Here is a 14917-nt window from a genome sequence, read left to right on the forward strand (position 1 = left end):
AAGGCACGAGATGCACCACATGAACATGCTATAAAATGTTAGTAACATCCTCAGAATTCGTATAAGCTTGCAAAATGAATTACAGTCTGCGGCAAAGCGTGTGGAGGGACTTGACTTCATAAACCAGACAAGTGCAGGCTTGAAAATGAAATACAGGCTCTAGTTGCAAGTGTGGATGAACTGGAATAACCAGTCAACGCGTACATCGCAGGCCTCCACGAGACATCTTCACTATGTATCAAACATTAAAAAAATTGATGATCTGGAAAACCGTACCCACAGGTCCAATGTTCCCTTTTTTTGGCGTTCCTGACTCTGATAAGGCCGAAACTTGGGAGGTCTCCGAGCGCCTTGTTAGCGAGTTTTGATCGGACAAAGGTGGGCTTATTGTGTCTTCTCTAGCCTGGGCGCACCGCATAGGCCGTTGTTCTATAAACAGAAAGCGACCTAGAATTACCAAGCTTTTCAACGAAAAGAAGTCGAATCAGTGATGAGCAAAGGCCTGGTTAAAAGGGTAAACAAAAACCCGGGGCACTTCACCGACCAAATAAAGATTTAAAAGAAAGAAGACGCCTTTAAGCTATAGAATACGGACTCCACTATTTCCCGTGATTACTCACAAATTGTTCACGAGAAACGAAGTCAACTTGGCTGACAACATGGCACCAACAACATCAACATGGCACTTGGCTGACAAGCATGATGCCTAAAACGCCGTTGCTGCTATAGCAGATGCTGCCGTGGGTTCTCGTCGGAATGTCGGAGAGGGACGACGGATGCCTCGTTTTCGTCGTCGATGCGCAACTTCAGAAATGGAAGCTTGGAGTGCGCATTTCCCGGACTTGCTGCCACGGGTGTGACGTCACCAGCGACCAGTCTACAAAAGGAAAAACGCGAGAACATCGACTTCAGAGGGCATGGCACTTGGCTGATAAGCATGATGCCTAAAACGCCGTTGCTGCTATTGCAGGCTAGTTACTGCTCTACGTATCATAGTGATAATAGATGCTTATTATTCCTGCCATGCCCTCGTAGATGTGCTATTTTGGTGGATTGCTGGTCAATACTGCTGCTGCTAATGGCCGGGAATATTAAGGAAAATCCAGGCCCAAGAAATGCTGAAATCTTGCAGGAAATTCTTGGAAATCAAAATGCATTGGATCACAAGATAGATGATATTAGGAAAGAAATTGCAGAAGTGAATGCTAAAACTAATAAGATGCAAAGTGTACTAGCCATGTTCGATGAAATGAAAAATAGAATAGATAAATTGGAGACCACCGTACGAAAACAATCAGAAAAATTAATCGATTATGAAAATAGAAGCAGACGAAATAATCTTATGGTGTTTGGTCTTACTGAAAGCACCAACGAGTCTGCACAAGTGTTAAAAGAATGCGTTGTAAATGAGTTTTTTTGAAGTTCTTGGCATAGAAGTCTCTACAGTGGAAAGAATTCACCGGATTGGCAAAGTAAATCCTGATAGACCAAGGCCTGTGATCTTGAAATTTTATGACTACAAGGAAAAAGATACCGTCCTTAAAAGCGGCGCAAAGCTAAAGGGAACTTCAATCAGGAGAAGCAATGACTATGCGAAGGAGAAAAGAGAAAAGTATATAATAGCTGTGTCTTACCAGTACTCACCTACGGGGCAGAAACCTGGAGGCTTACGAAAAGGGTTCTACTCAAATTGAGGACGACACAACGAGCTATGGAAAAAAGAATGATAGGTGTAACGTTAAGGGATAAGAAAAGAGCAGATTGGGTGAGGGAACAAACGCGAGTTAATGACATCTTAGTTGAAATCAAGAAAAAGAAATGGGCATGGGCAGGACATGTAATGAGGAGGGAAGATAACCGATGGTCGTTAAGGGTTACGGACTGGATCCCAAGGGGAGGGAAGCGTAGCAGGGGGCGGCAGAAAGTTAGGTGGGCGGATGAGATTAAGAAGTTTGCAGGCACAGCATGGCCAGAATTAGTACATGACCGGGGTTGTTGGAGAAGCACGGGAGAGGCCTTTGCCCTCCAGTGGGCGCAACCAGGCTGATGATGATGATGATGATGATGATGATGATGCGAAGGAAACAGTGCAGATACGAAAGAAATTATGGGAAAGTGCTGCCTTGGACAGGGACGCAGGCGCAAAAGTAGTTCTTGTGCACGATAAACTTCGGATAAACGATCAGTTATACACATGGGATGACGTCAGAGACAAGCGTTACTTGCACTCGGGCAAACGTGATACTGATCAAATGAAGCGAAGTGAGCGCGTTGTGTCAACTAAGTCAAATGGATCTGATAGCTCATGCAACTAATTTGAGACACCAAAAAAATAGCTAAGATTGCTCTCGTTTAATGCGAGCAGTATAGTAAATAAGACTACGCATCTTGAGTATTTATTGCTTTCGTATGATCCTCGCATAACCACTATAACTAAAACATGGTTGCATGAAAATGTATCGAATGATTGAACTGTTCCTCCCGGTTACAACATATTCAGAAAAGACAGAGACTCACGTGGAGGTGGGGTGTGTATATTAGATAAAAATTATCTGAATGCTTCGTTGATTGATTGTGAAGTACCAGAAACTCTCTGGTGTAAAATAACTTGTAAAAATACTGTTTTCCTTATCGGAGTTGTATATCGGCCACCTTCAAGCTCCCCTGAGTTTCTCGAAAACCTGAACAAGTTTTTATATTCTCATGTAAATGGGGTCACTAGGTTGGTAATGACTGGAGATTTTAACTTACCACATATATTATGAGAACAAAAAAAAACTGCGCAAGAAACAACAAGACAGAGAAAGAACCACACGACACAGGCGCAGACTAACAACTGGTTTAATGCTCCAACGCCTCTTCAACCACAAAGACCAAGACCGCTATCATGTAGTCAAGCCTAGAATCGCCACCTTCTTGCGGTACAAATGTATGGAAGCCTCGCTAACACATTTATCAGGCCCTAATCTCGGGATTTCTAAAGCTTCGATTACTTCATGCTCTTTCTTATCCCTTGCGCGTCCAACAATGTTAGTCCTGCCGAAAAGTTGGGTACAGACTTTGCCGTCATGCCTGCAGGTCTTGCAATGCTTAGGAAGATGCTGTCCTCTAGAATCATCTAGGGAATTGGCATGTTCTAATAATCTAATATTAATGCAGCAGCCTGTTTGTCCAACGTACACGTTGCCACAACTCAGCGGAATCCCATAGATGACATTCGCTCTACAGGGCACAAACTTGTCCCTGTGGTTAGTGCAGCACTCGATTTTCTTTTTCCTATCAGGTCTAACTAAATTGCACAGCCTGGACAGCTTACAAGGTGCCGAAAACAGAACCTGTATGCTGAATTTACCCGCGACCCTCTTCAGGCCGCGCGAGACCCTGTGGACATAGGGCATACCTTCATACTTCCTCCTCTCCTGTGGATCCACCCCACGAGGCTTTGAACTTAGTCGGAAGGACTTCATCAGGGACTCGGCAACAGCCCGAAGAAGGGCCAGCGGAAAACCGGCCGACCGAAGGCGATCAGCCTCGGCATCAAAACTAGACTGAACCTTATGAGGACAGGACTTCACTAACGAAGCCCTGAGGCACGTTGACGCAATCCCTCTCTTGACCAGCTTCGAATGGCTCGAGTTGAAAGGTAGAAGTGCTTTTTTCGACCTAGGCATGTACGCCCAGCAGAGGTGGTCAGGATCATTAAAAAATTATTCTAAGTCTAAGAATTGCAGGGCTTTGGGGCTTTGTCTAAGAATAAGGTCTAAGAATTGCAGGGCTTCAGGGCTTCGTTAGTGAAGTCCTGAGGCCCTACCTTAATAAGTGTGCCTTATTCTTGGGATAATGCGGCCAGTTGCACAGTACGGGCGTCTGACCAGTGACGCATTCCTTCCAGTCCTTCGAAATTGGCTATCAAATCACCCTCGCTGTCACACACTCAGCTCTGCGATGCTTTGGTTACTTGTTTCCTTTACACTAACATAACAAGTGTTCTTCCCGAAAATGTGGCTCTTTTTTACGTCGTCTTCGTTTACGTCGTCTTCGTTTACGTCTTCGTCTATCGTCAGACTTACAAAAACTTTGTTAAATAACACGATCCCATACAATGTCGTTTTGGTATGTGACTCCATTTTTAGCTTATTTCGTTGTGACGGCGGGGATCGTGGGGGTGGCGGTGTACTTCTGGTCATCAAGAAAGACATAACAGCTGTGTTTATCGAGGGCACGCCATGCATAGAGTCAGTGTGGGTTCGTTTGAAATACGGCCTTATGGATGTCATTATTGCGGTTATTTACCGTCCTCCTGACATGAACACATCTTTATCAAGAGAATTCTGTGGTGTGTTAAGCGAGCGTACACTTCGGTTTCCGACTTCTAGCTTACTATTACTAGGTGATTTTAACTTTCTTGTCATAATTGGTCCTCATTAACAGCTCCAAGTAATGATCTCGAGGCTCAGGCTTTCCTTGAGTGCTGCATTGAATTTTCATTGCAGCAACTTATCTCCGAACACACGCGTCGGTCTGGCCATCAACAAAGAAATAGCTGTTGCGCTTATCGAGGTCACGTCATGCATAGAGTCAGTGTGGCTTCGTATAAAATCATCATCATCAGCCTGGTTACGCCCACTGCAGGGCAAAAGCCTCTCCCATACTTCTCCAACTACCCCGGTCATGTACTAATTGTGGCCATGTTGTCCCTGCAATCTTCTTAATCTCATGCGCCCACCTAACTTTCTGCCGCCCCCTGGTACGCTTCCCTTCCCTTGGAATCCAGTGCGTAACCCTTAATGACCATCGGTTATATTCCCTCCTCATTACATGTCCTGCCTATACCCAGTTCTTTTTCTTGATTTCAACTAAGATATCATAATCTCGCGTTTGTTCCCTCACCCAATCTGCTCTTTTCTTATCCCTTAAGTTACACCATCATTACCATCATAATTCTTTTCATAGCTCGTTGCGTCATCCTCAATTTAAGTAGAACCCTTTTCGTAAGCCTCCAGGTTTCTGCCCCGTACGTGAGTACTGGTGAGACACAGCGCTTATACACTTTTCCCTTGAGGGATAATGGCAACCTGCTGTTCATGATCTGAGAATGCCTGCCAAACGCACCCCAGCTCATTCTTATTCTTCTGATTATTTCAGTCTCATGATCCGGGTCCGCGGTCACTACCTGCCCTAAGTAGATGTATTCCCCTACCACTTCAAGTGCCTGGCTACCTATCGTAAACTGCTGTTCTCTTCCGAGACTGTTAAACATCACTTTAGTTTGCTGCAGATTAATTTTTAAGCCCACCTTTCTGCTTTGCCTCTCCAGATAAGTGAGCATGCATTGCAGTTGTTCCCCTGACATACTAAGCAAGGCAATATGATCAGCGAATCACAAGTTACTAAGGTATTCTCAATTAACTTTTATCCCCAATACTTTCCAATCCAGGTATCTGAATACCTCCTGTAAACACGCTGTGGATATCATTGAATAGATCGTATCTTCCTGCCCGACGTCTTTCTTTATTGGGATTTTGTTGCTTTCTTTATGGAGGACTACGGTGGCTGTGGAGCCAATCCTTACCTTTGCTCTAACACAGCGCACTTAGAAAGCCTTTCAGATCGCTCCATTATCACCGGAAATGTGAACTTTGTGTCTCAAAGAAAATCAAACTAAACAAAGCAGGTGCTACAACCGAGCAAACTTCGGTGAAATAAACGCTGAGTCGGCAGGTTTTACTGAACACTCTCTACTCGATTTTCGAAAATGTTCAGTGGAGGCCAACTGGAACCTGTTCAGCAGAAAACTTGCTGGTCTTGTCGACAACTACATACCTGTCATTAGGATACCATGCCGGAACACCGCGCTTTGGTTTATTAGCCATTTACGTCGCCTTAACAATAAGAAGAAATGCCTCTACAGACAGGCCAACCTAAACAGGCAATCCGATTCGTGGCATCGCTACAAAGCCTGCGATAAGGAATATCAGTGGGCGCTGATATCTACTCTTCGCCATTTCTTCACACACGATCTACCGTAAATGTTAACATTCAATTAACACGGCAAGCTGGGCGAGTTCATGATTGAACATGTTCATATGGGTGGGCAGCGCAACCCAGACGAAGGACGAGAGGAAGTACACGATACGAGCGCAGACTAACAACTGGTTTATTATTACAAGCATCTTCTTAGCGAGATCTTAGCGAGATCTTTCTCGGCACAGTTGACCGAGCACTCGAGAGCGTCTTGGCAGGCACTTTGATCAAGTGCTTCAGGTTTGTTGACGACTAACTGGTAGTTATCCGCTCTCAAAACAGTTCCAAAGATATTGGAGATATTCTCGCAGACTTTGATAAAGAAGGAATGGGTCTCAGATTTACTCATGAACCGCCCAGTAATAATGAAAGTTCAATTTTTTGGATTTACAGTTAAGATTAACAGCACAACATATTTGTTGCCAATATAACCCCACGACAAGCAAACCAATTCTAAAATACGCCTCGGCACACTCAAAACTAGTGAAAAAAGGAATTGCTATGACGTGTTTGGGTTCCGCACTTAGAAAGTCATGCCACCACCTCACCAATCTCAGCTTTTTGCAACAAGTCAATTGTCTAGAGATGGCTGGGTTTCCTAAATCTAATATCGTGTCAATATGTGAAGGGCTAGTGAAGAAAATTAAAAAAGGGGAAGCACCACAAACACAGATCGAAAAAGTGAAGAAATACGAAGTCATCCCTTATGTACATCAGATGGGGCATGGGTTAAAAAATACAGCCATGAAATATGGTGTTCAAGTAGTTTTTTCAGCAAAGAACTCCTTAAACAAGATTTGCAATCTTGTCAATAGACCTAAACAGGCGTCCAAAGCTACGTGCCGCGTCAAGCACTCGGGGCAGCATGTGGCATGCTCGGTGGGTGTGGTCTACGTCATTCCACTTTCGTGCGGCAAAATTTACTTTGGGCAGACGGGACGCTGCCTTAACATCCGCCTTAGCGCCTTAGGGAGCACCAAGGTGCGATCAGGAATGAAACAGGATCCAATCTGGCCGCGCATTGAAGAGTTTGCTCATGCAAACCCGTTTGAACAAACGGAAATATTGTATAAAAATATGCATCAAATTAACCGCGAGATTGTAGAAGCCTATTTCATGCATGTGAACTCAGGCGCATGCGTCAGCCAGACTTCAATCACTCTGCACGATAAAGAAACTGATTTTTTGAATGGCAAGATGGGCTAACACATTGACATTGTAGACGTCACTCTACACGTGTTCACATTTTCTGTATATTATGGTCCGATGCTTGAAGTAATAAACCAGTTGTTAGTCTGTGCTCGTAATGTGTACTTCCTCTCGTCCTTCGTCCGGGTTGCGCTGCCCACCCATAGGAACATTAACAATCAACCCTCGAAAGTTTTGTCAGACAAACAATCCGTCTAATAATCCGGATTTAATTCTCACAGATCCTGTAGGAAGCAGCGTTCCTGCGGCTGAATGCGCTGAAGTTTTTAATAAAGCATTCACATCAGTTTTTACCCGAGAAGAGGCCTTTTTAGCCCCCATTGCAATGAATACTTCCAACACCTCATTGACCGAAATAGTTATTAGTCAGACCGGTATCTTTTCTTTACTAGCGAGACTTAAAACTTCGTCAGCCTCTGATCACCTAGGTTTCAACAACAAAATACAGGTGAATTCATCACAAGATATTACTCACATTTTGTCCGCCATTTTTTCAGTCTCGTTCATCTGGTTTCGTTCCAAGCGACTGGCAGTTAGCTAAGGCCATGCCGATTTTCAAGTCTGGCGATCACCATTGCCTCTCAACTATCGACCTATTTCATTAACTAGCACAGTTTGGAAACTCCTTGAACGTGTGATTCACTCACAGGTTATTAAGTATTTAGAAGAACATAACATCATCTTTAATACCAACATGGTGTCTGTAAAGGCTACTCGCGCGAAACGTCACTAGCTGGATTCATCCAAGACCTACATTCATCTGTGGATGATGGTATTCTAGTCGACTGAATATTTCTATATTTTTTGAAAGCTTTCGGTAGGGTACCACACAATCAGTTATTAACCAAATTAGCACTGTTTAGTATTCACCCTGTCCTTTTAGCATGGGTTAACAATTTTTTTGCTACAAGGTTTCAGTTTACCCCCGTCAATAACCATAATTCTTCTTTCGGCTAACTGCATTAGGGTCCCACAAGGAAGTGTACTTGGTCCTTTCTTTTCCTGATATTTATTAACAATTTAACTATGTTTCGTCCCAAGTCAGACTTTTCGCTGACGATTCTGCAATTTACCGTAAAATTTATTCTAATGATGATCGCCTTGCCCTACAGTATGACCTTGACTCAGTAACAGCATGGTGCTTTACCTGGCTCATTTAACTTAATCCTTCTAAAACAAAATCGCTCTTTCACTAACCGTAAGTCTCGAATTCTAACTACATATATCTTAAATAATAATCCAGTTGAGTTGGTTACCTTGGTGCTCAAATCCACTCCGACTTAACATGGTACCATCACATTAACCTTGCTGTTGCATCCATTAATAGGTCATTAGGTCTTTTATATCATAAAGAATCACCCTTCCCACCTCCGATCACGTGCTTATACCACTCCAATCCGACCTAAAATAGGATAGGCTTCGACAATTTGGGACCCCATCAAGCATATTTATTAAATAGCATTGAATCACCGCAGAACCTAGCAGTTCGTTTCATCTACTATGATTATTCACGTCATACCAGCAACACAGCAATGAAGAAACGTGCTGGCTTTTAAGAACTATCTCTCCGCCGTCAAAGTGCATGCTTATCCCCTTTTCACAAATTGTATTATCACTCAAGTCTTCATAACAACGTTTTTGTTTGCCATCTGCTGCTTTTGATAGACGCGACCATTCTTTCAAAGACAAGCGCTTGACATGTCATTCATTTAACTACGCCCATAATTCATTCCACGCACTATAACTGACTGGAACGCTTTGCCTCGACGTGTTGCAACCAACACAGATTGCGATAAATTTCAAAATCTACTGTCTGCCAGTACTACAGTGTAATCCATGTGTAAACTGTTATTTATGTGTGCATTGGGTTGTTTTTTTATTCCTTGTACTTCTATGATGATTCTCGTTGTTTACTTCAATTCATTTGTTTGTAGGTTGTATAGCTGGTATTAATTTGTGTACTATTACATGGTGTTATGACTGCATAACGAAATTTTAACTTGTTAGTGCAGTGTCACATGTGTGTGTGTGTGTGTGTGTTTTGTTGTATTTGTGCCCTCCCCCTATGTAATACCCTCGGTTGCAAATGCCTTTAGGGGTATTTTACACACATAAATAAATAAATAAATAAATAAATAAATAAATAAATAAATAAATAACACAATTAGTCTTAAACAATGAATCATCTTCTGAAATATATCATTACATGAAAAATTTAGAGGACACTTAACCTTCGCCTTGACGTGTGGCACATGATAGCGTTAAAATATCCCTGATTGCTTCTAAAGCTTCCCGGCAACTGCACCTCATCTAACCGTAATGTTTACAGGGAAACACTGGTGGCAAATGCTGTGCACGAATGCGAGCTTTCTGGTAGAAACGCTGCTTCTTGCCTGTATGGATGAATGGATGTTATGAGCGTCCCCTTTCGAACGGGGCGGTGGGTTGTGCCACCAAGCTCTTGCTATTAAACTACCTAATGTCCTACCTAAGTTAAACAATGAAAACAGAAAAAAAACACTATGAACTACCACGGCCAAATTTTCTGATCCCCTGTTGCGAGCTGTGCTTTTGTACTTTTTTCTTTTCTTTCTTCTCCGTCTTTTCTCGTTTCCCTGCTTTTCTTCCATCAATCCTCCAATCACCTCTTACAAATGCCTACTGCGGACATGTTTGCTTTACCACTCCTCCCGCTGAACCACGCGGACGTGGGCAGCGGAGGTTGATCGCCATCTGGAAGTATTGCAAGGAACCGGGTGTGCCGCTTTATGGCCTTTCAGAATTGCGCCTGCAAATCTGGGAGGCCGTGGCCGCAATATGAAAGTTAGAAACGCTGGGAAAGGGATTTGTGGTTTTTTTTTTAATTGTCGCTTAAGAGAATTAGGTTTTCTCGTATATTCAAATTACAATCCGACACTATCATGTCTGTAGGTTGTGTGTAAGTCGTACTTTACGATTCATGTGCATATTTTACCTTGCTAAAATAAATTATTCGAGCAAATTGCTTGCGAATTCCTTTTAGTACATTTTTTTTAGCGTGAACGAAGTGCGCGTGAAACAAATACGCGAAATTGCCTTGCGATTGGCTGCTCGAGGCATTTTTTGTTTGTTTGCGGGCTTCCTTCATCTTGGCAAAAGTATTTTACGTGGCACATATTGAGCAACAGAAAACTCTATCGGGACTTCTTCATGTTCTTATGCAATTTTGCCATTGATAATTTTAATCCATTTATAATATCTGAGAAGTTGATTGATTGAATAATACAGATTGTGTAATTAGGCGGAATGCAAAAAAATAACCCGAGTACCTTCAAGTGATTGCAAACAACATTATCTTTGTTCTGTCCAGCTACATGGCATTTGCATATTTCTAAAGTTTGTCTAAAGTTATGTGGGACACTCTGTATATAGGTCAAATATTCTAAGCCACATCTTTGCAACCAAATGAGCTCTCCAAGAACTGTTTCGCTTTGTTCGAAATTAGAAAATATCCATATTTGACTCTATATTCGCATGATGCCTTTCTCGTGTTCAATTCCATTGGTATATTTTATTCAATTACAAATTCTGAATATTCGTACATTCTTCTTTCAGAGTTTTTGCTGTGTAAGCCCTCCTTGGATCTCTATTCTTAGGGCTCTGTGAACGCTCTCTATATCTGCGATGCCGGTGTCAATATTTCAGGCATCATTCTGCTTGCTGCCCGTTTATACGAAGGACAAAAAGAGACATACACACATGAGCGCAAACTTTCAACTGTTCAACTGTTTCAACAAAAGAACCCAATCTGCGCACGATTTGACAATGACAAGTATGGCTTGATCTAACATCTGTCTATAAATTTAAAAGCTGCTTCTTCAAAGCATACTTGTTATTGTCAAATCGGATGTGCGTAGATTGGCTTCTATTGGTCTTTCATCCCGTTTCCTTTTTATTTGCAGTCACCCTTCATGTATATATTTGACGTGCGCTATATATTTGACAGTTGAAAGATGGCACACGTGTGTGCCTGTCTTGTTTTTGTCCTTCGAACAAAAAGTATAGCACCGTATGCAGAGCGATGCCATATCAACTAGCTCCAGTCAAAGCTTTATTGAATATTTCAGGCTACTACGGTAACTTGACAGTCGTTGCGCGCAATTCACACATAATTTTTCCACCACGAATCAGCGTAAATGTTTTCTAACCTGTTAGCGGCGTCTTGGTGCTAGGGCGACAGGCAGCTGAACAGATAATTGGGGGCATATTTTCTTCGAGAAACGCCATGAATTCCAAACGCTGCTATCCCGCGGTGCGGGCGCGAATGCGACGGCGCGGCAGCCCAGCTGGTGGCCCGCCGCTCTGACTCACGCGGGCCGCCTCGACAACAGGTTCATTGAAATGCGTGGATCGCCGCCAGCGAAGCGCGCAAAGCAAGACACAATGGTCGGCCAGACTGCGGCGATTGCCAAAGGCTGATCCTTGACCTAGATCGCGCCCAGGCTCTTGCTGCGTGCGCTGCAGTCAGCCGCCCTTCTTCCGCCTGGGGATTCGTCATAGCGACTCGGTGGGCTACTGCAAGCATGGCGGCCGTCTTACTATGTGTGACGCGAGAAATTTCAAGCAGTAGACGACCATATTTATGAGTCCAGATAGGGCACAGTGTTGTCTTCCGTCTGTTGGAATTAGACGTAGTTGGATGAGTTCACACGAACAGCAGAAATCGGGACTCGGGCGCATAATTCTAGTCTTCCCGACCGCAAATACATTACGTCCTCCGAGGTGCCACTCAGGAGCAGTAGTAGTTGTGTGTCACACTCGCCGTTACGCAAGCAGCTTTGTCCGTTGCTGTACAAAACTTTATTCTTACAAGAAAGAACAATAAACATATAGTTTTCAAATATACCACATGTTCTGCGTGTTGTATTTGTAGGCATAATCATAGTTTGCTCAAATAAATCTTGAAAAATCGACACAAGGAACACTTTACGCCTTGTGAAGAGTAGAGCAAACCAAATGTCAAGCCAAATGACTACGATCAAAGACGGAACACAGAAACGACAAGCACAGGAGCCACATTATGCCAACATATAACGATGTGCAAACTAACCGAACGCAGGTGCATATTGTAGAAGAAATAGATTGATAAGAAGGAATTGTGACGCTAAATATTCGACGCATGTCCATGTGTTTTCAATTCAGCGTTCTATGGAGAACGCCCCAATTTGCAGACTATCACGTTTTCACAGTTCTAGCCACGGACAATGCAATCATCGTATAGGTGATCAGTCTAGTTATCGTTGGCGTATTCATGTTACTTAAAAGATGAGCCTGCTTCTGTACCCTTGGCAACAGTGGCACTAACAGTTTCATATAGTATTACAATGAACTAATCACATATAATGCTAGAGAATCACAAAACCAGCAACTTCATCTTTCTTTAGACTCCAGATAATAAATTGTGCTATAGTGATAGGTGATGTATTATGCATTCAGGAGTCACTATATATTTACGCAAACCAATCCCGCACTTCTGAGTAACAGCCCCACGCTTTCAACACGAACTTATGACAACAAACAAGTTATTCATTTGTATTGTGCAAAGAGCAAGCAGCATTATTTTTTAGTTTAGGCTGGCAGTCACTAAATATCCCCCTTAAAACACCACAAGTTCTCCAAAGAGCAGCTCGCTGAAGTTGTGAACTCCTGCGTGAGTCTTCATGGAAAATGTTCCTGACCGGCACGCAACGCCTTCAAAACTTGACAGCAATGGAAAAATACCAGGCTCTTTGGATTTTGAGAAAGAACGGAATGAAGTGGCGATACCCATGGGACATACAGGCTTTTGTGAAAGATTCAACTTGGAGTTGACAAAGCGTTTATGTCATTGACCATGTGTTGACAGTATATTACCGGTGATGCTGCTCATGCGGTGGCATTTCCTCTGACAAGCGTTGTAGATTTCTTATGTGTGACATGATCAATGTTGTAGCAGTCACAACGAAATGTTTTTTCTTCTTTTTTTTCACTGCCGCAGATATATTTTCAGTGCCTGCACTGCGAAGTGGTGCATGTTGCGCCACTTGCTTAAGTAAATGATTAGAGCAGCTGGCTTGTAGCCGAGTAAAGACGGCTTCGAACAGCACCGTAGACAGTGTTTTTTTCTCCCAAACGAAGTTTCCTGTTCCTGATATTTCTCATGGCACACCGAGGCGCTGGAGCACAAACGCGAGTTACATCTATATTGGCCATTCAAACTGATGGTCACGGAGTGATTCATATGATTGGCGCGTGAAGAATTAGCATGTCTAGCTTCCCCTTACCATTTGTAATAAAGGCATCGTAATAATATACCTATTTCAGGTATATTACAGGTGCTCCGGAAAGAAAGTGTCACTTGTGGTCGTGCGCTGAGAGGATCAAAAATGAACATATGCTGAGATATAGGATACTACCGGGATATAGGATAATACGACGATATAATCAATATTTGTTTTTTACATCGTCTGTCACAGACAGCATTCCTCTAATCACTGATGTCAATTGCTCAAAGAAATGTACATTATTTCCATGTTAAATTCATATGCCTAACTAAATATTTTAGAAAAATCACTAATTCAGTTTTTTTTAACTTACGGCAGCGTACTAACTGTAGCCAGAGTGTTCACAAGGCGTGTAGACTTGTGACGGCTTCTCAAGATTACATCCGGAGCGGAATTCACTAAGGTGCGTTGTTCGTGCGCAATTTCTTTGCCGAAAAGTTCTTTAATGGTACAACTGATGTGGTAGCGCATTTAACTTATGCCGTCATAGGAGAGCAAGCAAAGCTTAGATTAAGGGACAAGAAATGAAGCAAGCGCGGTCAACTGATAGCGTGATCCCACATGATGCATCTGCAGTTGCCCAAGTCACAATGCCTTTTCGACAGCTTCCTTTCTGGACGTCTGCTGCAGCGCCAACAAGCGCAGCCACGCTCGGTCGTTCACCGCACCACCATTCAAAGAATGCTAGTGGAAATGTCACGCATTCTTGCCGCATTTCTCTACACGCAGGTCTGACGGCACTTATGGCACAGGAAAAAGTGGCTCAGGCGGAGCCGTTGCCACTTAGGCCTGCCAGGCTAACCCCACCTCAAGCAGCATCACCACCACGATCACCGCCACCACCATATTACAGTCACTAAATGTCTTTATTTCGATGCTAATTAAGAAAAAAATAATCCTGCGTAGTATACAGGTCATATGGCCTCTAGGGAAGGCCAGCAGCAGCCGCATGTTCATTGGCTGTGATCGCGCTGCGCACGGCTGCAGGTGTGGTTCTAATGCGGCGCATAGGCTCCTCAACATCAGCGCCTTCGGCAGACGTTGATAGCGCTGGTCGACGTCGAGCGCCAACGGACAACGACACGCACGCTCTTTTAGCATAGTATCGCTGTCAAGTGCAGGGGGAGATATGAAAGTGCCCATAAAAGAGAAATGCAAAAATAGGCCGTGGCTGCAGACACCCTCAAATTGCGGCAAAACACTTCACTACGTCACACCCACGCGTACAAGTTGCTCTCCCTGTAGTCACGCTTTGACGTCATGTAAGCGTTTATCGTTTATTCTTGGCTTCTCCTTAGCTGATAAGCCAACATGATGCAGCTGACCAGGTCACGATTTTGTTTTGCAGGGGCAAGTGGTAGCATTACGACAGAGGTGAATTG

At 43.3% G+C, this 14917-nt stretch overlaps 1 pseudogene; it reads left to right on the forward strand.

Annotated features, from left to right (window-relative positions):
- The first annotated feature begins 1237 nt into the window (after window positions 1–1237).
- LOC135909907 (uncharacterized) lies at window positions 1238–14395 on the forward strand (annotated as a pseudogene).
- Window positions 14396–14917: the final 522 nt, after the last annotated feature.

Source organism: Dermacentor albipictus, unplaced genomic scaffold (genome assembly GCF_038994185.2).
Source record: "Dermacentor albipictus isolate Rhodes 1998 colony unplaced genomic scaffold, USDA_Dalb.pri_finalv2 scaffold_31, whole genome shotgun sequence".
Lineage (NCBI taxonomy): Eukaryota > Metazoa > Arthropoda > Arachnida > Ixodida > Ixodidae > Dermacentor > Dermacentor albipictus.